Source organism: Bubalus kerabau, chromosome 11 (genome assembly GCF_029407905.1).
Source record: "Bubalus kerabau isolate K-KA32 ecotype Philippines breed swamp buffalo chromosome 11, PCC_UOA_SB_1v2, whole genome shotgun sequence".
Classification (NCBI taxonomy): domain Eukaryota; kingdom Metazoa; phylum Chordata; class Mammalia; order Artiodactyla; family Bovidae; genus Bubalus; species Bubalus kerabau.
Window position 1 is genome coordinate 81,831,645 of NC_073634.1, and position 15,557 is coordinate 81,847,201.

A 15,557-nucleotide genomic window follows, 5' to 3' on the forward strand; every position below is an offset into this window, starting at 1 on the left:
TCTTTCCCTGCTGTGTCCACAAGTCTGTAGAAAACCCTTATTTTAAGTAATAACCGAAGAACCTGTTATGGGAAAGGCACTCTCCCATACATTGTATCATTGCATCTTCTTGGTAACCCTGTGAGATAAGTTCTTTTCAAGCCTGTTTTTGCTGTTCAGTTGCTCAGTTGTGTCCAACTCTTTGAGGCCCCATAGACTGCAGCACATCAGCCTATTTTAGACAAGAGGAAATGGGCTTATAGGAATTAAGTGAATTGCTCAAGACCACAGAGCTGGTTAAGGGCAGAGGCAGGATTTGAACCCAGCTCTGCCTGAGGCCAAGGCTCAGGGTCTTGGAAGTAAGTTGCTCACAATGACCAAGAGGGCATCTGGGCTGCAAAATGCCCTCAGAAGTGCTTCGTTATAATCCCACTGCCCCCCACTTCAGAGATGGGGTCCATGAGTTCTGGTGGGGTTGCTGGTGGAGAGCCAGGCTTGGAGCTCGATCATTGCTGGGTGGCCTCTGCTCCCCGATGCCAGGCCTGTTGGGAGGCACCTGGGAGCCCTGCTGCGTGTGTTCCTGAGGAACAGAACCCTGTTAGAGGGTCAGCCTGACTGTCCACAGCTAGCATGGTCTGAATGAGGCTCAGTTGCCCCACTCTCGTGCCTGGTAGTATTCCTTTAAATATTTATGTAAGCGGTTGGATGGCCCTGTGAAGGTGAAGGAAGCCTTGATGTCCTTCCTAGGGCCTGGCGTCTTGGAGTCCAGAGAATGTGGGATGAAAATCTGATACAGGCACTTAGGTAAACAAGGTGAGAGGAGACTTCCTGCTCTGTCCCGCCTCTGGGCCTGAGAATGTAATATTCTAAAGGACCACTGGGTGTCGCCCTCGCTCCACAAGTGGGTCTTCTTCAGTCTAAGGCTTGTGCTAGCCTTAGGGTCCAGGAGGTGTGTTCCATTATCTGGCTTTGCTTTGAAGGTAGTGGGCCTGCCTTGGCCAGAGATAGCACCAGGGAGCGCAAACTGTTTGTAGGCAACATCAGGAATTTACTGGGATTGCTCATAGAACACTTTTCTGTGGAAGTCTCCACTGTGTGGGCCCCAAGGCTTATCCAATTAAGAAATCTCCAGGCTCTTGGTGTCAAGGCCATGTTTTTGCACCTGCAATATCCCGGCTTCTTTATCCCAGGGGCTTGGAAACATTGGACACTAGGCCCCTGACCTTACTTGAGGGATGGAAGGGCCTGGAAGATCCAGGCAGATGAGGTACTGCTGAGACCTTGACACTGCCCTGGTCCCCACAGAACATAGGCCTGTCCTCATGGACTCTCTCAACATGCTGGGGGCAGGTGGGAGGGACCCACCACCTCCATGCCAAGACCGAGGGTCAGATGGGGGAGTGCCTTGTTCAAGGTCACTCAGCTGGTCGGGGCTGAGTCCCCTCCTGCCACAATTCCATCCAGAAAAAGATGCCCCTTATGGGTTGAACCCTGTGCCCCCAAACTCATGTGCTGAAGTCCTGACACCCAGAATCTCAGAATGTGACCTTATTTAAAAATACTCAGTTGCAGATGAGGCCATACTGGACTGGAGTGAGCCCCAATCCAGTACAGTGGTGTCTTTTATAAAAGGCGGAAATTTGGACACCTCTCTTCCCTGGTGGCACAGATGGTAAAGCATCTGTCTGCAATGCAGGAGACCTGGGTTTGATCCCTGAGTTGGGAAGAGCCCCTGGAGAAGGGAATGCCAACTCACTCCAATATTCTCTTACCTGGAGAATTCCATGATCAGAGGAGCCTGGCAGGCTACAGTCCATGGGGTCAAAAAGAACTGGACTGAGAGGCTAACACACCTGGACATAGATAGCACCCAGGGAGCAGGCCGTGTGAAGGTGAAGGCGGAGGTCAGGGTGATGCCTCCACGCGCCAGTGACACCGGAGATGCCCACCAAACCACGAAGGCTCCCAGAGTCTCCCCCACAGCCCTTACAGCCCCTGGCCTCCAGCGCTGGGAGGTGATAAACTTCTGTGGCTTAAGCCTCCCAGTGTGTGGTCTTTGGTCACAGCTGTCCCAGTGCACTAATGCAGTGCCCAGGCCTGAGAAGCCGTTTCAGAGCCTTGATTCTTCCCTCTGGGCCTCTGACTGGTCACCGGCTCTTATCTCCTTACTGGACCCTCTGATTGAACAAGTCCTCTCTCTCCCCTCCGCTTCTCCCCAGCCTCATATTGTGGACTTTGCTCCAAAATGACCAGCCTGTATCAGTCCTCCATTCTTTCAGGAAGTTGAATTCTATCGGAGGCAGCAGATTCATACTAAGGTGTGAGTGACTAACACCTCAATGGTATGATTTGGGGCAAGGCCTTCCTTAGCTCTTCCAGAGGAACATCTGTGTTGGAGAAAGTTTAATTCTCTAAGAGGGCCCTTTACTGAATGCAGAATAATTTTGTCATGTGATTGCTTGACCTGTCAGTAAGCCATGAAATGTGCTGTCTTCCTTAGGATGAGGGTGGAGTCCTGGAGTCTGTGTTAGTGCTGTGGACCCGGGACGGGTTCTGGCTTCTTCGCAGCTGAGGCCCGGGAGCAGGCCCATCCCTCACCCAGCCAGGAGAGGCCCGGGCCGCCTCCCACCTCCCTCCTCAGTGGGGAGGATGGAGATTAGACCTCCTCCAGCCCTTCTGCTTCTTCCCCCCCGCCCCCACCAGCTCATAAAAGCGGGATTGCTCACAGGGGTGAGGGTGTTTTCAGCTGCTCCAAGCAGATGCATTGCCCCTGGGGTGGGTGGTGCTGGCTGGCAGGCCTACTTGGCCTCCTGGGAGTCAGGCTGGCAGGATGTAATGGGGCCCAGGAAGTGCTGGTACCAGACAGGCCGCACAGCTTGGCTTTAATGAGTGGTGACCTATGGTTTTCGGCTGTGGCGGGCTGATGGGGTGGGGGCGTCGGGGGTACTAGGGGAGGCGCGGAAGGCAGGGTGGCCCCCTGAGCTGGGTGCAGTGGTCTCTTTCTGCAGGAGCCTTGATGTCCTGGTGTCTGGGTCGAGGACTGGGAAGGCAAGAAGAGTCCCTGGTGGATGGGGAAGTGGGGAGGGGCCACACTGGCTGGATCACCCCCTCACAAGCCAGTCTCCCTCAGGACTGGCAGATCCCTCTCTGCAGTCCACTGCACCGGGCTTGGGTTAAGCCATGCTGTGGGGGCAGCTCATGGTGTAGGAAGTGGCCCTTTTTCCGGAAGAGCGCTGTTCACGGTGGCAATACTGTGAACCCTGACATGCTTACTCTGCCTGATCACGGCCCTGAGCTGATGGCTGGGTGGGGCAGAATAGACTGTGTGCAGTAGAAATAGGAGCAGGAGAGGAAGAAGGGCATTGTTGCCTGTCAAGGGATTCAGGGAAAGCTTCCTGGAGGAGGTGGGATTTGAGCAGGGCCTTGAGGGATGGATGGGTTTATCCTAGAGGAGGGGGTGGGGAGGCCAACCTGGCTGAGGAGACCCTGCAGATGGAGCATCCAGGAAGGAGCGGGTGTGGGACACGTAGGCATCAGGCAGCTGCTCCAGGCTGTTCCAGGGCCTCTTAGCAGGGGAGCATCACCATGGAGCACCCCCCTCTCTTTTTTTCCAACATATTTTATTATTACATATTTTATTTATTTTTCTTAACTCATTTCTTGATTCAAATGACTCACTGGAAAAGACCCTGATGCTGGGAAAGATTGAAGGTGGGAGGAAAAGGGGACGACAGAGGATGAAATGGTTGGATAGCATCACCGACTTGATGAACATGAGTTTGAGTAAACTCTGGGAGTTGGAGATGGACAGGGAGGCCTGGTGTGCTGCAGTCCATGGGGTTGCAAAGAGTCAGACATGATTGAGCAACTGAACTGACTGACTGAACTCAAATGCATTAGCGAGTAACTTCAGTACAATGTTGATAAATTAATAATAATATAATAAAATTAAGTATCATTTATGATTATTACTAAAAAATCCCTTAGCATATAAGAAATATAACAAAACTTCCTTAATCTTATAACGGACATCTGTTGGCTATTACTAGGGGTCTCTTTATCCCAACTGCTGTATTCTCGATTCCCTTCTCTTCTCCAAGTGCTCACCATGGTGACCTTCCCTCAGCACCCCTGGCCCCGTCCCTCCGGTTTGCCCTGAATTCCCTCCGTCTTGTCTGTTTTCCAGCCCTCATTGCTGGTATCCTACGATCATGTCCAGACCCAATCCCACCTTGTGTGTTGAGCTTCCCTGGCTTCGCTCAGCCTTCCCTCCACACCAGGCACCACTCACTCTTTGCCTTCCTGAAATAATTTTCAAATCTCCCGTGTTATCATTCTGTGAATACTGGTCGGGCTTCCATCTTGTTGGGCATCATCGGAAAGTCGTGTCTCCAGCCTGCAGAAAGTCACAGATGGGGGGCAGGCTGACACACCAACCCATCCCTGCGCCACGCGGCCAGGCCTGGTTCATAAGAGGGTGCAGACCTGGTGTCTGAGAAATGTCCTAGCTGAAGCCCCAGCTGCCTCTCCAGGCATCTCTGAAGTGTGGTCCCCTTCCTATCGCACCCAGGCAGTGGCCAGGACAGCTGGGTCCCCGGCGCAGTGAACAGGCCCTCTTGCTTGGGTCATTGCTTGCCTTGCTTGCTTGTCTTTTCCTGGTATTAGTTCACTCAGGGTTTAGCAGGGCCCTTATTTGGAGAGCCTGGCTTCCTGGGACGAAGTGGAAAGCTGAGCAGACTCAGACCTGCTGGCCTCGTGGCAGCGCCGTCAGAAACCAGATCGTGTTTCTGTCTCCCCACCAGCGCTGGGAATTGAACTATGTGCGGAAATACAATTCATAAATCGATGGACTTTATTTCCACTGTTCCCAGGCTTTAATTTCCAGAAACAAAATGTCAGTGTTATGGCTGAAATTCTCTTAGTTTTAGGAAACCCATCATAACCCAGAATTGTTTATGCATAGTTCATATATTATATGACAAGAAGGGTTTGGAGAGTAATGGAGGGTCACGGGATTGTGGTTGCACGGAAACAAGATGATCTGTACGTGGCGGTCCGTTATTTATATTATCCAGATCTGCGTCCTGCCCTCACAGCTCCTCCCCAGGAATAAACCCAGGGAGTTGTGGGGTGCTTCTGGAAGACGAGGCTGCGGGTAACCTGCCGCCTCCAGACATGCCAGGGTCTATCACTCAGAGAGCTTGCACATAATGTGTGTGCTGGTGTGTGTGTGAGTGTGAGCAGGTGTGAGAGAGGGTGTGAGTGAGTGTATGTGTGGGTGTGACTGCTGTGGACTGTGTGTATGTGTGTGAATGAGTGCGTGTGAGGGTGTGAGTGTGAGTGGTGACGGCTATGTGTGTGTGTATGTGTGTGAATGAGTGTGTGTGACAGTGTGATGTGAATGCTAAGGACTGTGTGTGTGCATGTATGTGAATGAGTGTGTGAGAGTGTGGTGTGAGTGCTGAGGGCTGTGTGTGTATGTATGTGTGTGAATGAGTGTGTGTGAGGGCATGGGCGTGGTGCTGAGGGCTGTGTGTGTGCATGTATGTGAATGAGTGTGTGAGAGTGTAGTGTGAGTGCTGAGGGCTGTGTGTATGTGTGCGAATGAGTGCGAGTGAGGGTGTGAGTGTGAGTGGTGATGGCTGTGTGTGTGTATGTGTGTGAATGAGTGTGTGTGAGAGCGTGGGTGTGAGTGCTGAGGGCTGTGTGTGTGCATGTATGTGAATGAGTGTGTGAGTGTGGTGTGAGTGCTGAGGGCTGTGTGTGTATGTGTGTGAATGAGTGTGTGAAAGTGTGGGTGTGCCCCTGAATGTGTGTGAGGTTAGTGTGAGAAGAGCGTGGCTGCGGCAGGAGAGTTGGCTCCAGTGTGCTCCACCAGTTGCTGCCAGCGCGACCTCTCACCTCAGTGTCCGCACCTCTAACCTGGGGGTGGCAGCGCCGACCTCAAAGGCCTCCGAGCGTTTCGTGAAGTCTGTGTATGAAGAGTGGAGGGAAGGGCTCCCCTGCCTGCTGGGGTTTCTAGACGCTTCCTGGGAGGTGCACCTGTGTTGGGGCCGAGGTGTGTCCTTGGGTCTTGCCAAAGGCCTGTGGATTCAGGGGTTACTGTGCCCACCTCTGTTCCTTCCCCTGGATTTTGGGGAAGCTGCTCTGTGTGCACAATGGTCAGGCTGGGAACGGGACCCTCCTGTCATCTGTGCTCCTGGTGTGAGATGGACTCTTGGGGGAAAGCTCCCCCCAGGTCAATTTTTATCCTCTCAGTTTTGAGCAGAACATCAGTTTTATCCCGTCTTTTTACACGATGCTCCATGATGTACAATCTGCATTTGCTCAGCTCATCGCTCAGCCTTGCTGGATGGTCTCTGTAAGGAGAGAGACAAGCAACCACTTCTAGAAGCAGTTCTGGGAGCCCGGGCATCTGCAGCCTGTGGTACCCGCCAGGCCCTGGGCAGGGCTGTGTGCTCTGCTGAAGGGCAGCTCTGGGCAGGTGGCGGTGAGGCTGGGGGTGCCTGGCCGGGGCCAGGTGCAGAGTCTGCAGATCACCTGTCACTGCTGGGGTTGTCTTTTCAGACCCCAAACAAGGTTTTCAAGCGGCAGAAACTGACTGAAGCACTGAAAATCATTATTCGGATCATTTAATGTATTAATAAATTTTGCTCTCACTTAACAGAACGCAAGTCTGCCTTCCTCAGTGGAAATGCATGCAGGGCCCCTTTCGGGGAGGCCAGATCCTGTTGTTCCAGATGACAGCTTCTGTCCACACTGCGGCTGTCCCCATGCTGTGCCCCTGCCTTGGGTAGAGGCTCTTTCTGCTCCAGATCCAGCCCAGGGGACCCGATACTTCAAAAACAGGAGAGGAGAGCTTCTCAGGGCAAGAATCCTCCTTGGCCTCCGGCGACGGTGCTGGGGACACCCGTGATTGATACCCCACGGTTCCTTCTCACCCTGATGCAGGCCCTCTTTTGCAACCAGAGGCCTGGCAGGTGCAGCCAACGGGGGTAGATGAGGAGGGGATCAGAGACCCCCCTCCCTGCTCATCACAAGATGTCTAGGAGCACAACTGGAAAACCAAACAAGTCATAAAGGAGTTGGACCCCGAGTCTCTTCCTCCACAGTAGACTGGCAAGAGAAGGAGAGAAACCTCGAAGTCACCATCTGCATGTCGCCAGCCTGGAGAGCTTCACACTTGGCCACGGGGGTGAGTCGTTGCACTGACAGAAGACACGGCGGGCGTGGAAAGTCTCTCTAAGACGCACCAGCGGCTCAGTGCTCACCCGGAGCACAGGCATGGCTTTCTCCGAGGAAGAAAAAAGGCCAAACTGACCGTGAAGCTGGCTTCATTTTTCTCCTGAGTAACTGTGTGCAGGACTCTGAAAACCGCTTCATTCCACGGCGAGGCCTGCTGTGCTGAGTGCTGCAGAGGCTGGCGAGGCAGACTCTTCCTGGAAGGGGTGAAATACACGGTACAGTTCAGCAGCGGGAGAAACAGTGTTGTTTCTGAAGACATCAGTCCGTGCTCGGGCTGTTTTGATTTACTGTTAATCTGGGGAGTCTGGCTTCTCCTGGAAAAACATGGAATGTGCGTTTTTAAATAATTGCAATCAAAATCTTGCTCTGATAAGGACTTTCTGATTTCCTGGGCTTTGGACAGCAGCCATTTGGGGTCAGGAGATGTGTGCGTTAGACATTTCAGTCGTGTCTGACTCTTTGCAACCCCATGGACTGCAGCCCGCCAGGCGCTTCTGTCCATGGGATTTCCCAGGCAAGAATACTGGAGTGGGTTGCCATTTCTTCCTCCAGGGGATCTTCCCAACCCAGGGATCGAACGGGTGTCTCTTGCATCTCTTCCATTGGCAGGAGGATTCTTTTACCACTAGCACCACCTGGGTCAGGAGATAGTCACCCTGTAAGACATGTTCTCGAATGTTCTTTCCAGCCCATTCCCCCAGGCTCTTGTCTAGAGCAGAGTGGTGCTGCCTCCCACCCCCAGATTTCTTCATCATCTTTAAAGGCTTCCTGGAGTCTGGTGGAGGAAGACAGGGGCTGGGACAGGGAGCTTGCATGGACCACAGGGCAGACCTCAGAGCCTGCCTTCCTGGTGGTGGTTCTGCTCTGACTTCCAGTAGTTGGAGGGAACAAGGGGATAGACAGTCAGGAGGTGTTCTATGAAACACATAGAACACATCTGTGTTCTATGAAAATTGACCTAGGACTCCTTACAAAGCTGGTCTGCCTTCCCTTCCTTCTTGAGGTCAGAATTGATAAAACAGGTTATTGAATCATCCTCGTGATGGGGCTCAGGGTGTTGGAACCTGTCCAGGGGCCCAGAGGTGAACTGAGGCAGGATGCATGTTTGGCTTTGAGCAACGGATGCTGTGACCTGGGCTCTGCAGATGGAGGGGATGTCAATTAGCAGGGGCTGTGGGTTTTCAGGCTGAGTTGTTTGGGGGAGTAAAGGGAGACGGAAGAACCCATATTTTAAAATGTGAACGCGAGGAGAGGAAACAGATGAAGAAAAGAATTTTGGTGTGTTTTTTTTTTTTTTTTTTTCCATTTTACCTTACAAGTTAATTTTGGGGAAAAAAGCCTTTGAAATGCTGCCAGCACTGAAACAGTGAGAGTTCAGAAGTTATAGAGTCCTACTCTGGTTTCAAATCAGGTACTTAACGCTCCTTTCTCATCATTCAGCACGGAGACATAGCCCCCAAAGGTCTCCGGAATTTGATTTCATTCTCCATTTCAAGGGGAAAAAGCATGGTGAACAGTCTGAACCTAGTTTCCTCGGCAGCGACAAATTCTCATGAAACCAGCGCATGGGAACTGGATTTCTTAAAGCTGTTTTCGGAGGGGCTGTGTGTCTCCATGGTGGTGTCGAGGAGCTGCCCCTGATGTGGGCTTCTGGGAGGGGGCATGGGGGGAGCTGCAAATTGGATTCGAATATAATTGATATTTAAGTCTCTCTCTGGAAACTTAAACGTTGATAGTTTACATCTCTGCTTAATAGCATATTAAATCATTTTATAACTCTTAACAACTGTTTAATCTTTTCATTGTTGAAAAATGAGGTAGTTGATCTAAGCCATGTCAGAATATGCCAGGAAAAACTTATTTAAATGTACCCCCCCCCCACCATGACACCCAGAGGATTCGAGGGACCCATCTGTGTGTTGGAAGGCCCGCCTCTATGACATTGGGGTCTCACTCTGGATGGGGTCAGACAGGAGGGTTCCTCAGTGGGTGGGGGCTGGGGGAAGCCAGTGAGGGGAGGTGGGAAAGGCTGGAGCCTGGGATTTGGCCCTTAGGCTATGGCGTGGCTGCCATCTAGGCTTTTGGCTGCTAATGGGGTATTGTTGAAAAGACGCTTTTCTGGCCGACAGCGCGCTCTGTGATCTCTCCCTGTGTTCAGCAAGGTTGTTTGTGCACCATTGTAATTAGAGTGCTCGTGGCTGGGAGAGAGAGGGGTGGGGGGCAGAGAGAGAGGACAAGAAGAAGACAGAGAAAGTGTTCTGTTTTTCCAAAAACAAGTATGCCTTCTCCTTGGGAATGACACCAAAGAATACCTTCTAAATGAAGTATGTTTTCCTTCAGAGATTACAGCATCAGTTGATCAAAGTCCCTTGGAAATAGCTTTTGGCAACTCCGAGGTTCTCTGCAACTCTTCTTTGACTCGAGCAGGGCGGCCCTGGGCAGGGAGCAGCAGCCATCTTGCCTTTGGAGGCTGAGGAGCCCCAGGGTGGGGATGGACAGGTGTCCTGTGTGTCTGTTGACCGCCCTGCAGACCCTCGCGGCCTCACATTGGTTTGGGGTTGGTTTGGTTGGAAATGGTTCTGTGTCTTGGGAAAATTGATTGTGGTGCTCGAGCTGGCTCCCTCTGTCCACGTAACGCAATACAGGCATCTTCTAAACTTAAACAAGGCTCTGGCAATCCTGGTGAAATGTATTGTCGTCGGCTCCATGTCCTGACGTCCTCTGTAGGGTTGAGGAATGTTTGGACCTCGGCCCCCGAGCCCTTTCTGGTTTAAGTTTAATGAAAGTGTGGGCAATCCAAACGTCTACCTGGCAGCAGGGGAGAGACCCTTCACGTTAATTATTGCTAAGCTCAGCTGTCTCCTTCCAAGTCCTATATACAGCCCTACACATTTGTATACATTTTATATGGTCTATTTCCATTATAAATTGCCCATAAATTAAATACAGATTTTCCTGGGAACATCTTAAAAAAAGGAAAGGATCCGAGTGATCCATGTTTCTGGTATTGGAGGTGACGTGGATGCGAGGGGGGGCGGGCGGGCCCGAGCGCGGACTCCCCAACATGAAGGTCATGCGTCTGGGTTAAGGCAACCTGAGTGGTGTGTGAACCGAGTGCAGCGTGCCTTGTCTCCATCGTTCGTGGTGTGAGCTGCGCGCCGTGATTTAAAGAAGGATGGAGACTGACTGATTGACCTAGACAGACTGGAGGGGGTCCGGCAGGGGGACAGGACAGTGAGGGATGTGGGCTCTGTCTCTTCTCCAAGGAGGGGGCTGGTTTGGTTGTGCTGTTCGCTAGGAGAACATTCTCGGTATGGTGTGGTGGTGCCCTGGGAATCGTCTTCATTGTGAGGTGTGTTGGCAGCATAATCTGTTGTTAATAAAAAAGTGCTAATGGACTTTATTTGAGGTTCATCTCTGAGACCGTCTCAAATCCCTGCATTCCAGTTCCTTTTTTTTTTTTTTTTTTTAAGGTAGCAAGTAGGTCTCTCTCTTTCTCAAAAAAGTGTGTGTTTAAAGTCTATATATTTATTTGGCTGCATTGGGTCTTAGTTATCGAATGTGGGATCTAGTTCCCTGACCAGGGAGTGAACACGGGCCCCTTGCATTGAGAGCGCAGAGTCTTAGCCACTGGACTTCCAGGGAAGTCTCTCCTCGTTCCTTGTCTTACTTTTCTTAAGGTAGTAACTAGGTGTCTCTCTTTTTTTAAAAATATTTTCATTTATTTGGCTGCACAGGCCTTAGTTGTAGGACCTCCCATCTTTGTTGGGGCATGGAAGATCTTTACCTGGAGCATGTGGGATCTGGTTCCCTGACCAGGGATCGAACCCTGGCCCCCTGCATTGGGAACTTGGAGTCTGGACCACCAGGGAAGTCTCTCCCAGCTCCTTGTTGAATGGATAGCCAACAGTGGCTTTCTCCCCAGGCTGCACCAAATGCTGAAGCCCATCTGTGCCCCAGTCTCTGCAGCCTCAGCCTTTTGCCAAGTGACTTGCCTGCTCCCTCCCTGCTTTTAGGTCCTTACTCAATGTGACCTTGGCCTTCTTGACCACTTTAGCTAAAACCTTACCCTGAGTACTAACCTCCCTTCCTGCTTTATCTTTTGGCTTATCTCTATTGGGTGTACTGTGTATTTTGTGTATTGTTATTACAAGCAATAATAAATCTAGGGTCTATGGGGCAGGAAGTTTTGTCTCTTTCATATTCTCTTCTGCTCCAGTGCCTAGCACCTAGTAGATGCTCAATAAAATCGGTTGCATGACTGCCTAAGTGAATGCCCATGGAGTTACATTTGGAGATCATCAGTTACAAGTAAAGGAGGAAAAAAAAATGTGGCAAAAATCTGCTTTGAGAGATTAGGTGTGAGCCAGTTAGCAGAAATTGTGAAAAGAAATTATGAAAATAATAAAAAAATAGCTTTCAAAAAATATGAACTTCAACTAAGAAATGAGCAGACTTCAAGGGGCATGCATGCCCTTGGCAGAATACTGAAGGTGAGTGAGGATGGTTACTGATCAGGCAGGCTGCGGAGAGGACTCTGCTGGGGCGGGGAGAAGTTCACCATCACATGGATGCTTTTCTCCTTTTCTCTGCGATTCTACTTAAGGACATAAAATGTACTATCCTGAGCTCTCCTAACATTCTTTATCCTAGCCTTCTGGGTGCTTTGGGGGGCTCAAATGACTCTGGGACTTGTCCCAGATCACGGGACTCTGGCTGGGCCAGGTCCACGTGGCACAGGTTTCTTGCTCAGAATGCGAGCCCCTTGGCCACTGTCATCCTGCCATGGCTGGGGTCTCCCTCCCTGCAAGTCCAGCAGGTGGTCTGGCCCTGGTAGTCTCTGGCTGCCTTCCAAATAGCTTGCAGGGCCATTTTCCTAGGCCCCAAAGGTGCCACAAGTTCATTTGTCCCTAAATCAGGGGCTCGTTCCTTTATTTTTCATTCAAGCTGCCAATTTGTGTCTTACCCTCCCCTGGAGTCTGTTCTGACTGTCGCTCCCCCAGCCCCCAAGTGTCAGACTGGACACCTTCCTCCCTCCTCTCCCCATGTCCCTCCAGTCCTAGCTCAGACCCTCTCTTGTGAGCCCTGCATGGCGGCAAGAGGACCTGGGATGCTGAGCTGAGAGCAGAGGGGCCTGTCGGAGGGTAAGCTATTGAATGCCAGAACCCACACAGCACAGGAGGGACCCTGTTTCCCATTTCCCTTCCCATCTTTCTTTTTAAAAAAAAAATTAATTCATTTATCTATTTGGCTATTCTGGGTTTTGTGTGTGTAGGGTACATGCTCAGCTATGTCTGACTCTTTGTGACCCAATGGACTGTAGCCCACCAGGCTCCTCTGTCCAGGGGGTTCTCCAAGCAAGAATACTGGAGTGGGTTGCCATTTCCTCCTAAAGGGGGTCTTCCTGACTCACGGATCAAACAGCCATCTCTTTCGTCTCCTGCGTTGGCAGGTGGATTCTTTGCCACTGTGCCACCTGGGATGTGGGTTTGCTAATTAATGAGAACCTATTGTATAGCACAGGGAGCTCTACTCAGTGCTCTGTGGTGACCTAAATGGGAAGGCAATTCAAAAAGGAGGGAATATATATATATATATATGCGCATATGTGTTGTGCTGTGCTCAGTCACTTCAGTCATGTCCAGCTCTTTGCAACCCCATGGACTGTAGCCTGCCATCTGTCCACAGGATTCTCCAGGCAAGAATACTGGAGTGAGTTGCCATGCCCTTCTACAGGAGATCTTCCTGACCAAGGGATCGAACTTGAGTGTCTTGGGCCTCCTGCACTGGCAGGCAGATTCTTTACCACTGTGCCACCTGGGAAGCCCATGTATGCATAGAACTGATTCACTTTGCCATATAGCGGAAACTAATAGAACATTGTAAAGCAACTGTACTCCAATAAAAATAAAAAATAAATTAAAGCTAAAAAAGTTTTTATTTATTTATTTATTTGGCTACGCTGGGGCTTAGTTGCTACATATGGGATCTTTTTAGTTGCAGCATGCGAACCCTTAGTTGGGGCATGTGGGATCTAGTTCCCTGACCAGGGATTGCACCTGGCCTGCTGCATTGGGAGCTTGGAATCTTGGCCCCTGGACCACCAGGGAAGTGCCCCTCTCACTTTCTTTAGGATCATCTGTGCCTCAGGGTTTATGTGGGACTCAGGAATAGACAGGAGGCACTTTGAGTCTCCCAGCTCCGGAATGTGTATCAAGTGCCCTCTTGAGGGACTGGTGACCTCAGGTGGTCAGAGGGCCTGGGCTCCATTACAGTGGAGCCGAGTGACCACATACAGGCTTCTTGATCTCTCTCCCTACAGTTTCTGCATCTGTTCAGTTCTTCAGTTCAGTCGCTCAGTCATGTCCAACTCTGCGACCCCATGGACTGCAGCGCACCAGGCCTCCCTGTCCATCACTAACTCCTGGAGTTTACCCAAATTCATGTCCATTGAGTCAGTGATGCCATCCAACCATCTCATACCCTGTCATCCCCTTTTCCTCCAGCCTTCAATCTTTCCCAGCATCAGGGTCTTTTCAAATGAGTCAGCTCTTCGCAACAGGTGGCCAAAGTATTGGAGTTTCAGTTTCAACATCAGTCCGTCCAGTGAACACCCAGGACTGATCTGCTTTAGGATGGACTGATTGGATCTGTAGGGGAGATTTAGATTCTCATGAGATGGTTATTTCAGTATTTATGGGTTTTTTTCTTTTCGTTGTGTAAATTTCTGGGCTATTTGACTTTGGAGTTGGTGATGGACAGGGAGGCCTGGTGTGCTGCAGTCCATGGGGTCGCAAAGAGTCGGACATGACTGAGCGACTGAGCTGAACTGAACTGACTAAGATAACTCTATATAGGCATCTCTTTCATTTTAATAATAAAACAGATATCTGGAAAAAGTTTATGAAATGCCACAGGAGGGTGTCAGTCTCTGCTTTAGTGATGGTGTTAAATAGCTCTGGGAACCCTGTGCTTCTGCCCAAGTCCTTGTTCTGAGACTGTGACACCCAGTCCTTCATAAGACTGAAGCAGCCCCCCTGGGTTGGGGCCTTAAGCACGTGCACCAGGGAAGGTTCTCTGTTCCAGCCTAGGACCCAGGGGGCGGTTGGGGAAGGACCAGGAGACCCTGTGCTTTATGGCCCGAGGTGAGGGATGAAGTCTTCCCCACTTGGGCTTCATAAATTATGCTGTGGGGTCCATTAGAGCTGGGTGGGGAGCAAGAGAGGGATTTTATGTGTGATTTACACATGGCCTTTGTCCGAGATCCCGCACATTGCCAGCTGGACAGCGGCTTCTGGCAGATTCCATGGTGAAACCCTGGACTGGGGTGGCCCCCACGGTGTGAAATTGTACCACATGACCTGTGGCTGAGTAGAGGGGCCCCAGGGACCCCACAAGGAGGCTGACTCCTCAGAAAAGCCGGGAAGAAGGTAAAGTCACACAGCCCCTGTCTCCCGCTCTGTTCCAAGGAGGACTTGGAACTCAGTCCCCAGGGCTGACGTGACTTGTCCCACTCGAAGAAGAGTCCTCTCAGGATCAATCATGGCTCTGGAGACAGCAGTGCCTCTGAGATCATATAACCCAGTTTTGGATTTTATTGTGGAAGAAAATATCTTGGAGAGACAAGGGGGTGGTAGCCAGGGGCACGCAGTAGGTCAGCGAGGGGGCTGAGACCGGACCTCTTTCTCTCACCTCAGGCTGCATCTTTGGACCAAAGAGAAGGGTGGCCAGGTGTGGGCAATGTCCCCTGAGTTGTGGGGAAATGGTCTTCCTGTGTGTGTAAGGCTCCTGAGCTGTTGATGGCCTTCCCAGTCTGGGATTTCCCTTCCTCCTCCCCAGCACTGAGTCCCGAGCTGCTGAGGTATCTCAGTGCCTCCCTGGAGAATGCCTGGCGCTGCCCAGGGGTTGCCAGACAGCTCAGCCTTGGCTGCTTCTTTCCCCGTGTAGGTCTGAGACAATGACTCATCCTCCTTACTGTGGATGGCGGTGGCCTTAGGGAGGAAGGGGATCTAGACCTCATGCCTGCACCTCCGGGGCCACTGCAGGGCTGAGCTCATAGCTCCAGCTCTCCCAGCATCCAATCTGACTCTGGGTGCAGGGCGAGGTCTGGCCTTGGAGGATGCATGTGCCCTGCTCACTGGCTGTAAGGCCCATTGGGCTTCTCCAGGAGCTGCTGGTTCCTGGGGATGTTTTAGGAATGGGGTGCAGTGTGACTCAGCCTCAGAGGCTCGGAGACCCCATATGAGGCTCTCATTCTTGCTTGCCTCTGTCCTGAGGCCTCCCTACTTGGTGGGTATCTCTTCTTTGAAGGGCCTCATGCCATTACCGCCTTG